Source organism: Aegilops tauschii, chromosome 3 (assembly GCF_002575655.3).
Source record: "Aegilops tauschii subsp. strangulata cultivar AL8/78 chromosome 3, Aet v6.0, whole genome shotgun sequence".
Taxonomy (NCBI): Eukaryota; Viridiplantae; Streptophyta; class Magnoliopsida; order Poales; family Poaceae; genus Aegilops; species Aegilops tauschii.
Window position 1 is genome coordinate 330,772,521 of NC_053037.3, and position 20,843 is coordinate 330,793,363.

The window sequence follows — 20,843 nt, forward strand, 5'->3', positions numbered from 1 at the left end:
AGTAAATTGAGGGTGCATTGAGGACACACTTCTTCCGCGTGGAGGACGCACTCGTGCACAATTCATCACTGCACGGCGGCATGCACAGAAGGATGCACTCGCGCACACCCAGCACACAACACACACCAGCACACGTGTACACCAGCGTCGCCGCCGGTTGAGATGGACGGCGAGGCAGCCAACAAGCGGAGGCGGCTCGAGCCAAAACCGCATCCGGCAAGCCTGGACTTCATCAGCAGCCTCCCTAACGACATGCTGCTCGTCATCATCGGCCTCCTCCCCACCAAATCTGCCGTGCGGACCGCCCTGCTCTCCCGGCGGTGGCGCCCCCTCTGGCGCCGCGTCCCCCTCAACCTCACCGTCGACAGCTGCCTCTGCGACGGGGATTGCAAACGCATGGCCGCAGTCTCCAAGATCCTTTCATCGCACCCTGGGCCAGCCAGACGCCTTGACATCCGCATGTTCAGTACCAACTGCAAGGTCCAACCCAAGTTCGACGAGTGGTTCTTATCCCCCGCCCTAGATCAGCTCGAGGAGCTCAGCTTTGAAGCTAGACGATGTCGCCCTCTCCCGCCGTCCGCGCTCCGCCTCGCGCCAACGCTGCGCCGCGCCAGCTTCAGCTCCTGCTATCTTCCCCAGATTAATGCCGCGCCCGCCCTTCTTCTCCCTCAACTCAAGTAGCTCGACCTCTTCGACGTTGTTATCTCGAAGAAGGCTATGGAGCACCTGCTCTGCAGCTGTACTGTGCTCGAGTACCTTCGTCTTGAGCAGATCCGCGGGTTCATTAGCCTCCACATCGCCTCGACGAATCTCTGATGGATTTATGTGTCTTGCTGGCCCCGCAACAAGACATCAATTGGGAAGAGATCACTCCAGCTGTTCCATGTTATGGTCATTGAGAATGCGCCTTTCCTTGAGAGATTGCTTGTATCGGATCTAGAAGGTCCAACAAAAACCAGGGTCATTGACGCGCCGAAATTGACAGCGTTGGTGCACTCGTCTGCCAAATTCTCCGAACTCCTTATTGGATCCGTAATCGCTCAGGTACAACACTCATCTTCTTCTTCGTCTTCTTGAAATTCACATTTTTAAATTTCTTCTTGATGTATTTACGACCGTCTTCCAGAAAATGATTCGCACAAGCTTGACCCAGTCTATGCGCACAGTGAAGATCTTGGCAATAAAATCTATTAGCCCCAATCTGGATCAATTTGTTGGATTCCTTACATGCTTTCCGTGCACGGAGAAGCTACTCATCGAGGTGAAACTTCTTTCCTATTAGTAAACGGTAATCACAACGTAGCTCAAATTTTTCGTAATTTTGCCAAATTACGATGACAAGTGTAGTGTTCAAAACTGCATCTACGCACTGCACCGAAAGAAATGTTTTTAGTATTTTTTCTCACGTGATCACCTGCATCGTTTTTTTGTTGTACTACTATAGTAGCCTAGGCTAGTCATAGTGGAAAGTAACTTAGATTACTCCAGTAACTCTATGGTTACCCTAAGAGCAAGTACTACCTCCGTCCTGGTTTACTCTTCCTATTTTGTAGTATCAAAATTTGACCATAGATTTAACTGACAAAATGTTAATGCATGTCACTAAGAACTATATCGTTGGATTCGTATTTGAACATAATTTCAAATGTTGTAATTTTTAGTGACATGCATTGGCATTTTCTTACGTAAATCTATGGTCAAAATTTTATACTAAATAAGAGGTAGTACAAAAGTGGTCTATAACGGCCCTCCACTATGTAGGCCAAAACATGTGCCAAATTCACTTGTGATGCATTTGGCATCGATGCCCCTCCATTGCTCACCTGGTGCCCCAATCTGGATCACATACTTTGCTCCGGTGGCAAATTAACTCACGCAATGAAAAAACACTTGCGTGAGAGAGAGGACTGAGGCAATAAAAAACACTTGTTTGGGAGAGTGAGAGGCTGGTGTAGTTGGTTTGATTGATTTGTTTATACATGTGGGTCTGTGTGCACAGCAGTGCCAACTCTCTCACATCACGAGAGCGGTGCCAAAATCTTTTGATTTGACATCGATGCATTGGCCACATAGTGGAAGGCAACAAATGCCCAAGCTCTTCACGTACTCCTAGGTAAATGAGAATAAAGAGAAAGAGAGAGAGAGTGAAAAAATATCACTAGCCAGCCAACCCTATCGTATGAGAGAATGATATTGGTACCTCTTGATGACACAACAATCTTATACAGCCAGCTGATCTAATATGTTCTCTTCTTTTGCAGATAAAAAAAAGACCCGAAAGTGAAAAATGTGTTGCACTATAACAATCTCATCGAATGCCTTGATCTCCATCTTACAGAAATTGATTTGATCGACTACCAAGGCAGCACATCTTAGATTAAATTGGCCAGGTTCTTTGTTCTGGAGGCAAGTGTGCTCAAGGTAATGAGGTTTGGCGTTCTTTGGCGCAACAATGAATGGTGTGCTGATCACCGCAAGCGTCTAAGCCTAAATGACAAAGTCTCCGCAGAAGCTGAATTTGTTTTTGAAACATCAAGTGGCCAGAGACTCGAAAACTTATTTGCCCATTAGTGACTTGTCAGGGCGGTGGATTTTAGTTTGTACGATAATGCTGCATCCACCTAAAGTAACGAAAGTTCTTACGTAAACTTCCTAGTAATTCCCTCTTCGTAGGTGCAGCATTACTCCTAACATTTGTAATATCAGTTTGAAACTTGTAATATTGCCGTGTCCTATTCCTGCATTTTCAAAATCCTACGAATCAAATAGGTCCTGAGTTGGTGATGATGTTGTGCCTGCCGTCTTTCACCAATAGTCGTCGGATCTAGATCTGACGCATACAAACCAAACTTCTCCAATTTTGCAAAAAGATGCCCGCACTTGTTCCCTATTTACAAACAACTCCTTGTCTCTCACAATCAGCTTTATCTCCTCCCCACCACATCTAGAAGGCCATGGGAAAATCTGGCGTGATGGCCGCTGCCGGCGCCGTCCACCCCCAATCTTGGTGTTCCGTGCAATGCACGGGCAGCTACGCATGGGAAATTATGTCGAACACGGCTAGTTGTAAGCAGGCTAGGTCTACAGCCATGATGATAGTGACTGCAGACGGTGAGGCTGACTATGGTATGCTGAACACAGCGCCTATACTCGGGTGTCATCTCCGGCGTAGGGTCTTGTCACTTCACTGTGAGGAGCAGCACATAATAATTTGACCAACGGGTAGTACAGTGCTACTACATTGGTAGTACTACTACTACTAGTACTAGCACCACCGTCTGGATTTAGTAGTACTACCACGTCCATCTGGATTTAGTATTTTACTAGCAATATCTAGTAATGCATGTCAGAAAAAATGTACTACTCCCTCTGTAAGTAAATACATGGTGTATTGTTTTATTCCTATCGGCGAGATAACTTAATGTCTTTTTGCTACTTAATAGGATTACATGCAATGAACTAACCACTGCATGTGATGTTTGGTAGTCTCAAGTCATTGAAAGCATGCACGGGCACGGAGGGGGACGCAACTTCATTGACTTACCGCACCTGCCTTTGGGTGTATGACATGTGGGCCCAACGGGTGGCTAGCCAACCTGTCATACAGCCAAAGGCAGGTAGAGTAGAGGGGCGAGGAGTAGATGGCCAACACGCACGTGAATTCAACGTAGTCTGCACTTGTCATATAAAGGCTCCCACCAGTCCAATCTACGAAATCCTACGCACCTACGCACCCAAGGGCAAGAGTGATCACTCCAATCGCAAGATCAGTTGACTAGAAGCTAGACCCATGGAGGCGATGAGCGCGAGCATCAACCAACTGTGCCAGATGGTCAACGACGCCAGCCTGTGACCCGGCACCGAGGAACGTCTCCAGGTAGTGCTTGAGGCCGCCAGGGCGAGGGGCCGCTTGGACGACCGATTCGTCTCCTTGTTCGACGAGGTCCTCGTCGGCTTCCTCGACAAGTTCACCGTTGTCGAGAAGCTCGCGGACGACCTTGAGGTACGCCTCCAGCCCACGCGCCCAGGCTCTGCGATGCCTGCCACCCTCAACGGCCTCTATGGTGACAACCTCTTCGACGCACTGTTGGCCCTGCGACTGCTCGCCGTCACGCCGGAGAATGTCCACCTCGAGGTCGCGCTCGCCGCGCAGCGCCTGGCGCACCAAGACACCATCGACATAATCACCCACGTCTACGCACAAATCGTCCACAAGGACTACTACATGCAAGAGGAGGACGATAGGATGCTGGCCTTCTTGGACCGTAGGGCAACCTTGGACGGCATTGTTCAGAAGCACGTTGAGCTTGCCGCCAACGCCGCTGCTCCTCACACATCGGTTGGTGACCCGGTGCACTAGGGCATGAGGATGTCGTTGATGGATCCGTATGTATTTTTATCTTTCCGTCAAATCCATGTAGTAGTATATGGTACTACTAGTAATTATCTTACCTTTCGCATCAACTTCATAATTTTCCCAGGTACTCCATGCATGAACCGCGCCAGAACCAAACTTCTCATTATTCTAGGGAAAATCGTTATTTCTATCTATCGGTCGCGCCATGGAGCAGAACCAAATTTTACAAGTTACAAGTTCAAAAGGAAAAGCCTGTCGTGTTCGCGTCGCACCCCCACACGGTTGGTACGGCACGCCGCTCAAGGGGGAATGCGTGCTGTGTTGTATTTTCACTTACAAGTGGGACCGCAGTTGAGAAAACCGACTATCGGCAAACCCCCACCCCGCCCACCGCGCGATGGCTGAGAAAACAGGAGGGAGAAGAGATGGTTGTAGCACGGACTCCAAGAAAATTGGTGTCGGATGGGACTCGTGTGGGTGGCGTGTGCCGTACTGCTAGACATGAATGCTAGTTATGGCCCATGCCACCCCACTATATCGAGGTGATGGTTATGTAGAACAAATTTCCTAGAGTCCGTGCTCAGCCCTCCTCTATCTCTCTTCTCAGCCAGCCAGCAGACGCGCGGAGCCCATCGTCTGTTTGCTCATATGCGGTCCCAAATGTCAGTGAAAATGCAAGAGGACCCACTGAACCTGCACATCTTTCACCTCGACATGCTGGTGATGAAAAACAAATCCAATAAAGATCTTCGGTGGCCGCTTTTGGAGTTACTCAAGAGTAGTAAGATTCTATTTACAGTTTAACCCAAGATGCACATCACATGGCTTCAACTACCACTCTATTTTCTTGCATGACACGACCTGGATGCTCGACGTCCCACGTGTCGGCAAAAGGAGGAAGAACTCGACCAAATCTTCGGTTGTGCTCTCGGATTATACTAGTTGTGCTAACTTAAAATTTTATTGTGTAGAATGGATGCAAGTTTTGGTATTGGGAAGAAGAGTACAACGATATATTGATAGAGCGCAATTTAGTAGATGTTCTAGCACTTTTAGCTAGCATAGAGGCTAGAGATGAGACTAGTGCACTTTTTGATAGAATAGAGGCTAGACACGTCTACTTCTTTACACTCGAAGAAGAAAGAAGCACGCAGGATCGAGCCTCCGTAGATTAACAATGAATGCATCAAGAAGGCACTAATCCAACTTACAGGAGCAGTTATGGAAGTTGGATATCTTCTAAAATGTATTCTTGTGGTTCTTGTTTTTCTAGTTAAAATTTTGGTGATGTATTTCCATGTACCAAAAAATCAATGATGAAAAAAAGATATGTGTTTGCAAAGAAAAATGTACGCGGCCGGGATGCGTCCGCGCGTTCGGCGCACGGCCACCGCATCCGAGAAATGGCCCGGACACGACCCCATTGCCCTACCCAAACGGACAGAATCCGGGCAAAACAGAGTTCCGTTTGGGGTCGTGCGTTGGAGTTGGCCTTACAAGTGGGACCGCAGTTGAGGAAACCGACTATCGGCAAACCCCACCTCGCCCGCCGCACGTTGGCTGAGTTAGAGAAACGACGAGGTTGAAGAGATTGTTGTAGCACGGACTCCAACAAATATGGTGTCAGATGGAAGTCGTGCTGGTGGCGTGTGCCGTACTCCTGGACGTGAATGCTTGTTCTGGCCCATGCCACCCTACTACTCCTACTACTTATAGTAGTAGTATCGAGGATTCGAGGTGCTGGTTACGTACATCGAACACATTAACATATGGCCCACCTCACATTGTGGCCAAATTTCCTGGAGTCTGTGCTAGGTTAAAAAGTGATCTTTGTGAGGATGGGTGGCTGGTCTCAAGTTTAAAACTTGTTGTATTACGTACGTAGATGCAGAGATAGTGCAGCATGTGAAGCTAGTACAAATAGTGTACTATTGTTGAAATGCCTCATCTGATAACCTGTTGCAACGCACGTACAATTATGTATTCAGAAAATATTTTTATGCCTCGTCGCAGCACCCACTCAGAGAAGCGACTCGAAAGCCATTCATAAATTTAGTAAGTTTATCACAGGCATATCATTTTATTACATACAACAGGTCATCAACCCACAACGACAACGAGGATACATTATAAATACTAAAGTTTTCATCACACAACAAATAACAAGCAATGAAATGAACTTCAACTCAACCAATCCTCGGTGTTAGAAACGCTTGCTTTGAACCACAAGCGATTCTCTGGGAATGGCCAGCTAGTGTCAATCTCGAGACCAACGCAGGACTGATCATCCAGGCTGAAGCGACCTACTATATCATGACCAGGGTAGGGAACCACCCGCAATGTCCGACGTATAGATACAGTTGCTTCTCATAAATGGTAGTAATGTTGTGTCAACAGCAGTTGGATCACCTTTCACAATCATTGCAGGAAGAGCGAGTTAGCTACAAGACTATCAATACTTTACCAGGGAGAAGGTGTTGGCGCTAGCACAGTAGTATCCATCCCGAATACCATGCAACGGGTGTTGGAATAGGTCCGGAGAGTGCGACCATGGGAGACAACACCTGCTTCCTTAGTAGTAACATCAGCAATGGGCTGTATATAGACAAGAAGGGGTGATCCATCGGAAGTTGCCAGGCGCCACTGAGTATATGGGCCCTCCTCGTCCTCATGCTCGTGATCATCACCTTCGTCATCTCCCCCTTGGTTATAAAAATTTTCAGGTATAGGTGGTGGAATGTTCACAGGACCTTGGAAACACAAGAAGAAGGTTAATTAGTAGAGAAGGGAAACTTGCTAACTCGCATGCATGTGGATGAAACAATTATAATTACGGTGGAAGACAAACGTACCGAAACTACGAGGATCCCATGCAAAAACAGTGCCACGAGTGGTGGCAGCAAACACAAGACCCTCGTATTCAATTGCATCACAGTACACATCCATGTATAGAAACTGATTTTTGAGCAATATCCATCCAGTCGAACCACGAAGGACGGCAACAAACTTGTCGAAGATAGCAACAACTTGATAGTTCTTGTAATTCGAAGATCGGTTGGGAACTCGAGAAATTGCTATCTTCCATAGACGACAGTCACCATGATCATATTTGAACATACGTAGATCATCTGTGTGCTCAACCTCAGGGCACTCAGAGATTTTTGGAAGTGGAATCCGCTGACGAGTGTACACATTCACAAGTTCCCACTCGCAATTGTACCCAATATAAACAACCCAATCTCCAGTTGCGCCTGCCCAAGCCTTGCCCTCAAGCAATGGCATCTTAACATCATACATATCATTATCAAGCGACATCAACTTGCACAAGGTGAGGCTTCCCTCGTCCCCGCGCCAGTCAGCAGGGTCACGGCGAAGAAGATAGGGGAGATCAAACCGCTCCTGGACTCTTGGGTTCCTTGTAATGATGTTATTAGTTGAGTCGAGAATGTTCTTGAACGAACCTGCCATGCTAGCCGAGGTGATGATGTCGCACCGATCAATGAGTTCCCCCACCACGTCATCTTTCAGATCGGGGCAAGAATAATGGGGTCATTTCCGGCTAGTTCCCTCCATGGAGAAGATGATCGAACAATGGCAGAAGGAAGGGTGATGGCAAATGGAGGAGGGAGGAAGAGCGTGCGACAACAGTTCCAAATCGAGAGGGAAAGGCGAAGAGTCGGTGGACGGTTGTCAGTTTGCCATGGTACACGAAGAGGCGCCCCGGCCTACACGTCCTTTCAGAAATTGTACAAAAGGACTCGCCATCGTCTCACTGACATGTTGGAACGGGACCACATGCCAACGAAACATGGTGTGTAATTTCTCGTGCAAAATGCGATCTGGCCGCGTTAGCCCGAGGTGCCGCATTAGTTATCGACCTTTATTTTTTTAACATACAATCTGAGTGGATAGCTCATGTGGTCATCACACGTGAGCAGATATATAGGTGGGCTAGGTGGGCAGGCGGCAACAAGCTAAGTGCTAAAAGAGTTGATCTCGAAAAAAGAGTTGATCCAATGCTTGGTTTTGTTTGGATTTTCCAACTATGACCATTGGATAGAGTGAATCAATGGCTTACGTTCAAAGTTATTCTCATAGTACTATAGAATGGTATAGGAACGTGGAGAGATTTGGTTGATTTTATATCGCTGAATAATATAATATATTATGAGTGCAGACGCTCCACCCCGAGGTTTGTAGCTCCTTCTCGATCGTCGGGAATATATGTTCTTCCACTCTTTCGTTTAAGACATGAGCTTTGTTCATCCTGCGGCACACGGGACATCTATATGCCTCCATTTTACAAAATCATACTATATGCATCCATGACACGCGGGACATCTAGCATCAAGGTGGCGTGTCATGCAAGAAAATGGAGATATGCAGTGCGTAAGTGAGTCATGCACTTCGATGGCACCTAGTACTACGCAATATTTTTTCTCCTCGATGGCACGTGGATAGTGCATGTACTCAATGACAAAGCACGGGATGGTAGCCATGGACATGGTCGGCCCTCTTTGAAGAGAGTACTAATAAATACGTAACTTTGATGTGTCCTGTCAACTCGCAGAAAGACGAGAAGCTTGCTTACTACGCCTTCTCCCTCGCCAATGCGTGCGCGGTGGCTCGCAGCACAAGGAGAAACTTTTGCTTACAAGCGGTGGATGTGCAGCAGTTCATTTGGTGTCAGATTGCCAGAAGTAGTACCATCATTATTGTTCGACTTCCGGAAGAGGAGAAGAGCCAAGCGCAAGGTCACCTACTAACCTAGTACAGTAGGACTATAGCCAAAGCTGGTCCACCTTTTTAGAGCATGGTTAATTAATATAGGCGGCTCTTGCAGCGGCACATCATTTAGAGCAAGTACTCTCTTCGTAGGATCAAAGGAAGTGAAACAAAAGTTGGAGTGGATGCTAGATTGCCAATTAAAACATGATTACTTAGGAAAAAAAATCCTATAGCATTCTATCCTATGAATCAAACGACCAATGTAGGAAAATTATGAGGGGGGTCTCTCCAACAGTGTTCCTCGACTCGCACCTAGCATAACGGTGGTCGAACTTGGAGTCATTCATCTGGTACACGTGGCATCTCAGATCTGGTACTCCAATATTAGGTTGGCTCTATGTGATGTGGCAACTTCATATACTAACCAGATGCTGGCTATACTACTACGGTACTCACACTCCAAGAAGTGACTCGAAAACCATTCATAAATTGAGTCTATGACACACATTTGCAAATGTACCATTCATTACATACAACAAGTCATCAACACACAACGACAACGATGATACATGTTGGATTATAGATTATTTCCAACAAAACATTCTAGTAAATACTGAAGTTTTCATCACACAACAAATAACAAGCAATGAAATGAACTTCAACTCAACCAATCCTTGGCGTTGGAAACGCTTGCTTTGAACCATAGGTGCTTTGGGAAGGGCCAGCTATTGTCAATATCGAGAGCAACGCAGGACTGATCATTCAGGCTGAAGCGGCATATATCAGGAGCAGGGTAGGGAACCACCACAATGTCTGAGGTATAGATACAGTTGCTTCTCATAAATGGTAGCAACGTTGTGTCAACAGCAGCTGGATCGCCTTTAACCATCATTGGATAGTTTGGTCCAAGGAAGAGCGACTTTGCTCCAAGACTATCAATACTGTACCAGGGAGAAGGTGTTGGCGCTAGCACACCAGTATCCATCCCGAATACCCTACAACGGGTGTTGGAATAGGTGCAGAGAGGGCGACCATGGGAGACAACACGTGCTCCCTCAGCAGTAACAATCTCAATGCACTGTATACAGACAAGAAGAGGTGATCCATCGGAATTAGTTGCCAGCCGCCACTGAGTATATAAGTCCTGCTCGTCCTCATGATCGTGATCATCACCATCGTCATCTCCCCCTTGGTTATAAAAATTTTCAAGTATAGGTGGTGGAATGTTCACAGGACCTTGGAAACACAAGAAGAAGGTTAATTAGTAAAGGGAAACTTGCTAACCCGCATGCATGTGGATGAAACAATTATAATTACGGTGGAAGTCAAACGTACCGAAACAACGAGGATCCCATGCAAAAACAATGCCACGAGTGGTGGAAGCAAACACAAGATCCTCGTATTTAATTGCATCATAGTACTCATCATCCATGTACAGAAACTGATTTTTGAGCAATATCCATGGATGAACCGTGGAATCAGTAACGACGGCAACAAGCTTGTCGAATATAGCAACAACTTCATAGTTCTCGTAATTCCAAGAGCGGTTGGGAACTCGACAAATTGCTATCTTCCGTAGACGACAACCACCATGATCGTATTTGAACGTACGTAGATCATCTGTGTGCTCAACCTCAGGGCACTCTGAGATTTTTGTAAGTGGAATCCGCTGACGAGTGTACACATTCACATGTTCCCACTCGCAATTGTACCCAATATAAACAACCCAATCTCCATTTGTGCCAGCCAGGCCTTACCCTTAAGCGATGGCATCTTGACACACATGTATCATTATGAAGCGGCATCAACTTGCACAAGGCGAGGCCTCCGTCGTCCGCGCCCATGCGAACAGGCTTATAGCGAAGAAGATAGGGGAGATCAAACCGCTCCTGGACCCTTGGGTTCCTTGTAATGATGTTATTATTTGAGTCGAGAATGTTCTTGAACGAACCTGCCATGCTAGCCGAGGTGATGACGTCGCACCGATCAATGAGTTCCCCCAGCATGTCATCTTTCAGATCGGGGCAAGAATTACGGGGTCGTTTCCGGCTTGTTCCCTCCATGGAGAAGACGATTGAACAATGGCAGAAGGAAGGGTGATGGGAAATGGAGGAGGGAGGAAGAGCGTGCGACAACAGTTCCAAATCGAGAGGGAAAGGCGAAGAGTCGGTGGACGGTTGCCAGTTTGCCACGGTACACAAAGAGGCGCCCCGGCCTACACGTCCTTTCGGAAATTGTACAAAAGGACTCGCCATCGTCTCACTGACATGTTGGAACGGGACCACATGTCAACGAAACATGGTGTGTAATTTCTCGTGCAAAATGCGATCTGGCCGCGTTGGCCCGAAGTTCCATATTATTTCTCGACTTTATTTTTTTAATGGCGTGCCGTTCAGCTTTGAAGCACGACTAACTGGTACTATTTGCAAAGAAAATATAAACTACTCTACCACTACTCCACCTCTAGTACTAGTAGTATAAAAAAGATATATAGGCTGGAGCTTCAGAGCTTTCTTGCTAAGGGCTGCCCACTTGCTTCTCACACTATCACCCTCTCTCCAGATCTAAAAAAGACGGCCTCTCTCTCCCTCCTCACCGGTGGTCACAGATCCGCCGGGGAAGAAAAGGACGTGCAGCGTTGACGCACTCGTCGTCGGCGAGCGAGGTCACGCACTGACGACAAGGCCGTCCTCTTAGACCTAGCACCCGCAAGGGATGGCCTGCGTCCCCAAGCTCGCTGCCGTAGTGCGTGCGGAGGACGACGACCACAAGCGAAGCCACTTCCCACCGACCCTCAGGTATGCTACCTCTTTTTGAACAATACCCTTGTTCTATTGCCCCATCTGCCACGTCGCTGCATGTGGATCTTTTTCCACTCCACCATCTTCCCAATTTGCTATCCTCTGCTCTGCTGGTCACGCAGACGAAAACCTTAATTTGCACTATTAAAGGAAACCCTACTTCATGCAGACTAATCCATGTCTGGGTTGAATAAGGAAAGGAAGGGATACTTTACTGTCCAAGAGAGTAGGCATCGAACGCGCATCTAGGTTGAAAAGGGGAAAATCAGTAGCTAAGGAACGAGTCTCGTGTCTCTTGGTTGAAGAAGGGTAGAAAGGCATGACAACGCAATAGAGAATGACGAGGTCGATCGGTTTGTTGTCCTCACATAGGAAAAATGTGGCTAAACATAACAAAAATGGGACGTAATCCACATATGCTGCCTGGATATTTGTTGCGCTGGGCAACCATACCTCCCTCACCACTCTATGTGTCCGTGGAGGTACATCGTACTGGTGCACCCACTGTCCGAATGGGCCTCCCATGCTCTTATTGTCACTTTTTTGCTGTTAGTATAACGCCAACAGTCAAGTCAAGCAATGCTACTACTAAAGTGATGCCACATTTAACTAATGCCGCACTCAGTCTAATGCCACCGATAAATTTAAGCAATGCCATTTAATGTCACTGGATTATTTTAGGGTTAGCTGTTGATAGTGGATGTATTAAAGATTTTTTAGCTAAGGCATTCTAATGTTGTTGCACAACCAGTATACCAACGATGAAACTTGTTACTACCTTCAGATTTTTGCACCGTTAATGCTTATAGATTACATACCTAACTTTCATGAGATAAGTTAATTTTTTTGTACAGCGTCACCAAAATGCCAAGGCGCTGATGTCATTTTATTTTGGTTAAACTGCACAAAAAATTATGAAGACAAGAGGAAAGGTCAAGAGTGAGCACCTCCTCCTCTAGCTGTTCTCTTGATTCGTTCGATCAAGTTTTTATGTTTGATCGATTATCAAGATTGGGATAGCAATTTTTAAGGTCCCCCCGAGTTCGAAATGATATTTACCTTGGAGGTACATGGTTTGCAATTTTTTTATACTGTCATTAGTTAATAATGCTAGTTACCTTCAGACTTTTGTATTTGGTTTAATGCTCATGCACAGCTAGTATACCAATGCTGAAACGTGTTACCTTTACATTTTGTATTGTTAATTCTTATAGAAATCTTCCAATGCTAGAGTTTATTGAAATCTGTTCAGTAAAACCATTGTACTGTACCCTGTAATAAAATAACTACTCTACTGTTGCAATAGCCACTGGATTAGTGTATATTTGTAGTATTCGAAATTTTGAATGGTGTTGCATTAGCCTATGGACATAAATAAAGTGTGGCAAGCTTTCCCAGATATGTGCTCAAGAAAACTACTACCTCTTTTTCTAAATACTAGACGTTTGGGTACTTTAAACTGAACCGCGAAAACGTCTTATATTAAGGAACAAAGGGTGTAGAGTTCACTCAAATTATCCCGGTAAAGCTAGTCACACCTTTGTTAAAATTAATGTTCATTATGTTATTAGAGGAGTTCTGTAAGTTTGTCTCTAATGCTTGTCGACTACATACCTGAAATCATGATGTAATGTTAAGTCATTTCCTTTTGTACAGTGTCACTGAATTGTCAAGGCAGTGATGGCATTTTATTTTAGTTGAACTGCACAAAATATGCTTAAAAGAAGAGGAAAGGTCAGGAATCGATCATTCTTTCAGAAAGAACTATATATGCCTTTCTGACATCAGCCGTTGTTGCCTTATTTATTCCTTCAAACAGGTGGTTAGAAACAGTCTTGCTACCTTTTCCCATTAAGAAATTGGAATGCTTATATTTGTGAGTCTATGCTTCAACTAGTGCCACTTTTATAGTAATCACACTTTGATTATCTATGCAAACAGGGATGCTCGATTTTAGTGGAACTGCACAAAAAGTCCAACTGGTTCAACATTAGGAGCATGTTTTCTTCCAAACCTTTATATCCAATTGGTGGCACTATGATCTGTTCATTAAGAAGGTACATGGTTTGCTACTATCTTGCTACTCTTTTTGTACTGTCATTAGATAGTAATACTAGTGGTTTGCATGTGAATTTATTGGCAGGGTGGACCTACATTGGAGGTGCAGGACATGATTCAATGATTGGATGCTCAATTTCGGTTGTATCGATTTCACCTCTTCCATCACTGCGAACATGGATATCCTTGGTATGATGAAGAATAGGCGCTATATTTCTGCTCTGAACAAGCAAATCAATTCAGTATGAAATTGTCCAGGGCAAAACATGACTGTATCAAATTGTCCAGTGCAAAACATGACAGATGCTAAGCGGAAGAGACATGTTTAAACCGAAAATACAAGGTGGGGTATATGTTTACTAGCTGCTTGATATTTGTGTAGATAGAGATGTCTGCCCATTGCTATTTGGCAAACACACAAAGTGACTACAATTTTGGTTGAACTGCACAAGAGAATAGTATAGTCACTGCATGCAGTGCCATTTGAAAATAGACACAGAAAGATTGGATAGTCACTTCATGGACTGCAGAAAAGTAGTACTGTACTATTTATTGGCCAACACTAGGTGCTTCATTGCTTTGGTCTGATTATACAATGGGCATCATTTTGCCTAAGTTAAAGTTTGTATTCCGAAAATAGTCTCGTGGTGTGATCGAGAGAAGACCAAATCATATTGCAGTGGATGTTCCTCCATCATGTGTGGTTCATTCTCATGGTTCCAGCTGTTGGTGAAAACACTTACGTTTGCAAGAGGAATTGTAGACTTCACAAACAAATTTGTCTTTAGTCTGTACTGAATGTTGGCCAAGAGAAGCATCCATGTTAGTAGGAAGAACATATGTTTTTTCTAGATCTTTGATTTTGGAGCTACATATTTGTATATGATTTGTGAATCATTGAGATGCATTAACATGTTGATCTTATGTATGGAAATCGTACTAGTTGGTTTTAGTTGTGGCTGATCTTTGCTTTTGGAGCTACATATTTGTATATGATCTGTGAATCATTGAGATGCATTAACAGTTGCTTATATCTGTTCGCTCAGTGTTTACAAGTTACTGATCGATCACTAGCTAGCCTACTAATGCGCTCCTGGCAGTTTTAGTTGCGATGCAAGATCCGAAGTGGCAGTTTTTTGAATAAAAATGCCTACCTCTGAAGAAACTGACAAGCTGCTCTGAAGAAAATGCCATGCGAATCTAAAGAAACTGCCAGCGAAAACGTTCGCAAATGCCTTATCTCCCAGCTAAAGTTCATCAACTAATGCCCTCGGCTGCGACTCGTTGCATGGTGCTTTGCGTACTGGCTGTGAGCAATTCTGAGTGCCTGCATGCAGCCGGCCATAATTAAGGCAGCTAATTGATGCGAAAAAAGATGCGCTTTAATTGTTGCGGGCCTTTTAAATCCGTGGAATCATTATTGACAAGGAGGCAGATGATTCGAGTGCACTCGTTTGACCATCATGCCGGCGTGCGACCCAGCACGGATGGGACGGGACGGCACAATCAGAATTTCAGTTTCTCTAGTTTTCCACGGCAAGCTGGCGCGCTAAGCCATGCCTGCTTAATTATGCATTGAATTCTGATGACCGTCGCGCTACCTTCCGCCTATAAGTACTGTTTCCCGGCCTTCTATGGTGGCACCGTGACCCAACTCGCCCTATCCTCATAAGCCCCCACCAGCCCGACGTCGCTCGCCACTTATCCTCACTTTCGCCACGTCCGCCATGCCCCCGCCCGTCTGCGATAGGCGAGGCCGGAGGCGGTCACCGCCGGAACTAGTGTTCGGTTTTTCACCGGAAGGCAGACGGAGGGAGGAGGCATTCTATAGGTATTTAGATGGAAATGCGGAGATCAAGGACTGGTTGGAGCGCGACCCGCCTGGCGGAGGAGCAGGAGTTGTTGGAGCCCGACCGCTTGGCGGAGGAGCAGCGTATCGCCGATTTGCGCCGCCAGCGGGACATGGAGCAGCAGCGCACCGACGCTCTGAGTCGCGAGCAGAGCGCCCGCAACTGGGCCGACTACGTGGAGGCCAATGCCCGGCAAATAGCACTTGAGGCTGTCGGGCACGCACGCGTTCGCGACGACGATTTTTACTACCAGCTCGTCAAGTGGGTTTCCCGCTTAGAAGCCGAAGCTTCGGTGGACCACGCCAGCATGGAAAGGGCCAACGCGCGCGAGCAACGCGCCCTATCGCACCTCTGGCAAGTCCGAGGCGAGGCGGAGGACGCCGGTGCCGTCGTTTAGCATGTACCGCAGATGGCGGCCGACATCGTCTAGTTAGCTAAGAGTAAGTTAGTACTTGTACGCTACTAGAGTATTAGTGGGAGTAGATAGTTAACTTGGCTATGATGGTTGTCAATGTGGAAGTTTAGTACTCTATATGTGGATCAGACCTGTTACTTTGCTCTGAATGTTGAACTTTCCGTTTGAATGTATGGAATGGGCTGTTATTTTTTTTAAATGGGTTGTATTTGTCCTCCACGGGTTTATAGGCTGACTTGTGGGCCTACCAAGTTGACACGTACACAATCAGAAGATGATTGTACGTGGAGAGGATGACAGCAGGGACCCGCCAAGGTCATGGCAGTACGCAAGCAAGTGCCTCCTTATTTCAAGCCAATAAAAAAATGGCCCTCCTAATGGATTTCTGACATCTGGTTCCCATGCCATTGTCAACGTAGTCAATAAACGAGAGAATTGCACAACGAGCGGCTGACACGAGGGACCCAGCAGCTCGCCCAGTTATTTTTGTTTTGGGTTAATTTGATAAATGCAACTCCAAATCTGGTGTTTCTGAGAAATTCCACTGCAATTTCCAGACTTTGAAAAATGCCATTTCATGCCATTTCCAGTGGCATTTTTCGAAGTCTGGAGTGGCGTTTTCCAAAGTTTGCAAAAATTGCAGTGGCATTTTTATGAATTGCCATAATTGGAGTGGCATTTATCTAATTTGTTTTTGAGATGGAAGCAGGGTGTCAACTGGGCTGTGCGGGGCACTCTGGCCTGTCTAGACAGCCTTCTCTTTTATGTTTACCACAGACCAGCCCAGTAGTTTTTTTCTTTCTAAAAATGGCTAGCCCAGTTTTTTTGTGATTTGCCAAGTAAGTCGCTTTATCAAGCCTGTTGGGCTGCAAATCTTTCAAGACGAGGAGAGATTCATTTGGCTGGACGAGAAAATGGCCTATCAGTAATGAGAAATGGGCTGTACATTTTTTAAACATATCAAACCGGCAATTAGTTTCAAATTTCTTTTTTTCATTTCGAGATTTTAAATTGCATTAATTTTTATGCGTGGAAAATTTGTTGGATTTTATATTGATATACATTTATTGTTAAAATTAGTTTGAATGTGGCTCGAAATTTCGGGATTAAAAACAGTTCAGACCGCACCGAAATATGCAAAATTTCGTATAATTTTTAACCGTGGCCACAATATGGGCTGTAATGCTAACAAAAAGAATATGGGCTCCAAAAAAACCTTAAGAATTAGCAAATGGGCTGTAAATTATTAGAAATAATGGCAGATGGGCTGTATGCTGTTTTCCACAGATTTAAGGCTTTCCTAAAAAAAGGTTGACGCACAAGGAGTGACTGTTGGATGTCCATCCAACGGCCGTCGTGCTTCTTCAATCTCTGCTCTTCCTGCTCCAGCCGCTCAAACAAGCGCCGGCGGGACTGCTTGCTCCCTCCTCCCCGCGGCGTGGGAAACAACTGCCGAGTCTTCGCTGCCTCTGTGTCGTTCCCTTCCTAGGCCTCGCCGTCGTCCACCGCCCTGGTGCTGTCGGCGCGGCCTGGTCAACGTGGTCAACGACCGACTTGCATCTGAAGTGGACTGTATGTGGAGAGGCTGACAGCTGGGTCCACGGCCGCACGCAAGGAAATGCCTCCTTATTACGCACAAACTAATGATTCCTCCACCTGACATCTGGGACCCAACGAAAGGACCTCTATATTTTGCGAAAAAAACATTACCGCCGCTGACAGCTCAGACCCACCAGCTATATCTTCGCACGCAAGGAAGTTTGTCCTTATTACGCACAAAAAAATGAATACTCCCTCTGCTAGCTGGGACCCAGTATAGTGGCAGGCTGACTTGTGGGCCTACTAAGTTGACGGGGGCAGAGGGCTTTGTCAACTTAGTTAATATGCACAATTCTAGCTCCAGTGACCGTACGATGTCCATCCAACAGCCGTAGTGCTTCTTCAACGTCTGGTCTTCTTGCTCCAGCCGCCCAAACCAGCGCCGGTCGTGCCTCGTGCTCCTGCCTCCCGTGGCTGGCTGCGATGCGGCGGAGGCCTCACTGCCCCCTACTACTCCCACCGCTGGCCAGGCCATCCCTCTACTCACCCACACCCCCTGTTATTCTGTGGCGACGACAGCCTCACACCGCAACGAACCAGTGAACCCTCATACTCCTCTACGCGTGGGCATCCACTGCCGCGTCTTCCCCGGCTCCGCGTCGTCCTCTTCCTAGGCCTCGCCGTCGTCCACCGCCCTGGTGCTCTCGGCGCGGCGTGGTCAACGTGGTCAAGGAACGACTTCTATCGGAAGAGTACTGTACGTGGAGAGGCTGACAGCTGGGTCCACGGCAGCCGCAAGGAAGTGCCTCCTTATTACGCAGAAAATAATTATTCCTCCACCCGACAGTAGGGACCCATCGGACGGGCCACCGTATTCGACGAAAAAAATGTTTCCCCCTGACTGCTGGGACCCATCAAACGGGCCACCGTATTTCGCAAAAAAATTGTTCCCCCCGCTGTCAGCTCGGACCCACCGGAAGTGCTGCCTTATTACGCATAAAAAAAATGAATACTCCCCCTGCTAGTTGGGACCCACCTTGGTGGGTGGCTAACTTGTGGGCCTACTAAGTTGACGGGGATGGAGTGCTTTGCCAACTTAGTCAATATGAACGATTCTAGCTCCAGTGACCGTACGATGTCCATCCAACGGCCGTAGTGCTTCTTCAACCTCTGGTCTTCTTTCTCCAGCCGCACAAAGCAGCGCCGGTCGTGCCGCATGCTCCAGCCGCCCAAAGCAGCGCCGGTCGTGCCGCATGCTCCTGCCTCCCGTGGCCGGCTGTGCTGCCACGGAGGCCTCACCGCCCCCTACTATTCCCACCGTTGGCCAAGCCCTGCGGCGACGGCAGACTCACACCACAGCCGAACCAGTGAACCCTCGTACTCCTCTCCGTGCGGGCTTCCACTGCCGCGTCTTCCCCGGCTCCGCATCGTCCCCTTCCTAGACCTCGCTGTCGTCCACCGCCCTGGTGCTCTCGGCGCGGCGTGGTCAACGTGATCAAGGAACAACTTCCATTGGAAGAGTACTGTACGTGGAGAGGCTGACAGCTGGGTCCACGGCCGCAGCAAGGAAGTGCCTCCTTATTATGCGCAAAATAATTATTCCTCCACCTGGCAGCGGGGACCCACCGGACGGGCCATCGTATTTTGCGAAAAAACGTTTCCCCCTAAGTGCTGGGACCCACCAGCTACATCTTCGCACACAAGGAAGTGCGCCCGGGCAAAAAAACGATTCGCCCCCCTGACTGCTGGGACCCACCAGCTACATCTTTGCACGCAAGGAAGTGCCTAACAGTCGGGACCCACCTGGTCGAAGCGTACGTAGCGTTGTCATCCTGGTCGCGAACGTGTATGTACATACTGGTCGATGTAGAGGCGCGCACGTAGCATGTACACGTACGTACATCGGCCAGGGTGCAAGAAAGTAAATACGGCCACGTACGTACATACGGGCGGGGTCTCGAACGCCTACACGCGCGTACGTACGGCCAGGGCTCGTGTACATGGCTGGGTCAAAACGGAGAAACTGCGTCGTCGTCGTGTTCATGGGGAGCCAACCGGCTGGGTCGGAACGGAATGCATCGTCGTGTTCATCGGGAGGGCTTGGATGGAACAGCCGATCGAAACGAGGCTGGCGTACCGCAGAATGGAGGAAACGGCCTTGTGTTCGACCGGCCATGTTCGAAACGAGATCCTGTTCGTCGGGAGGGGTCCGGCGTACCGCAAAACGGAGGAAACGGACCTCCTACGGTCGAAACGGGGGTCCTGTTGATCGGGAGGGGTGTGGCATACCGCAAAACGGAGGAAACGGACTTGTGTTGGAGGGATACGGTCGAAACGGGGGTCCTGTTCATCGGGAGGGGTGTGGCGTACCGCAAAACGGGACTCCACGGGATACTATTCATCTCCACCGTCGACCCGCTCCAGCCTCCACGGGCTACTGTTCATCGACCGTCGACCTCCTCCAGCCTCCACCTGCGACTGTTCATCCACGGGCTCCTGTTCATCCAGCCTCCACCGCGCGCTACTCCACCGGCTACTGTTCAACCAGCCCTCTCCATGGGCTCCTGTTCAACCACCCCCTTCACAGGCTACTGTTCATCCAGCCCTCCACCGTCTACTGTTTATCCAGCCCTCCACGGGGTGGTCCTGTTCATCCAGCCCTCCACGGGGTCCTGTTCATCCAGCCCCAACCGGCTCGATCAATCAGGGTCCTGTTCATCCAGAGGCAACACCACGGGGTCCTGTTCATCCACCCCCACCGGGAACTATTCATCCAAACCCCCCAGCAATGCTCACTGTTCATCCAGAGGCAGCATCGATCGGCTTTAGTTAGCAGCAGTAGCGAAGGTATCGCTCGATCGGGTTCAGCTAACAGCCATCGATCGATCGCTCGGGTTCAGTAACGTGTAGCCTGCAGTGCAATCGCTCGGGTTCAGTTAGAGCCCAATGCCTCGCTCGGGTTCAGTTAGAGCCCAATGCCTCGCACCCACGCGCGTGCGTGTACGAGAGAAATGCGCATCGCTCGGCCCCGACCACCCACCGTAACCGGGAACACCCTGATATTTTCCTCGCCCTCGCTTCTACCATGGTTTTTT

General features: G+C 47.7%; 1 pseudogene; it reads left to right on the top strand.

Moving 5' to 3' along the window:
- Positions 1–20,843, top strand: part of LOC141042931 (uncharacterized) — a 341,300-nt pseudogene that overhangs the window by 201,006 nt on the left and 119,451 nt on the right.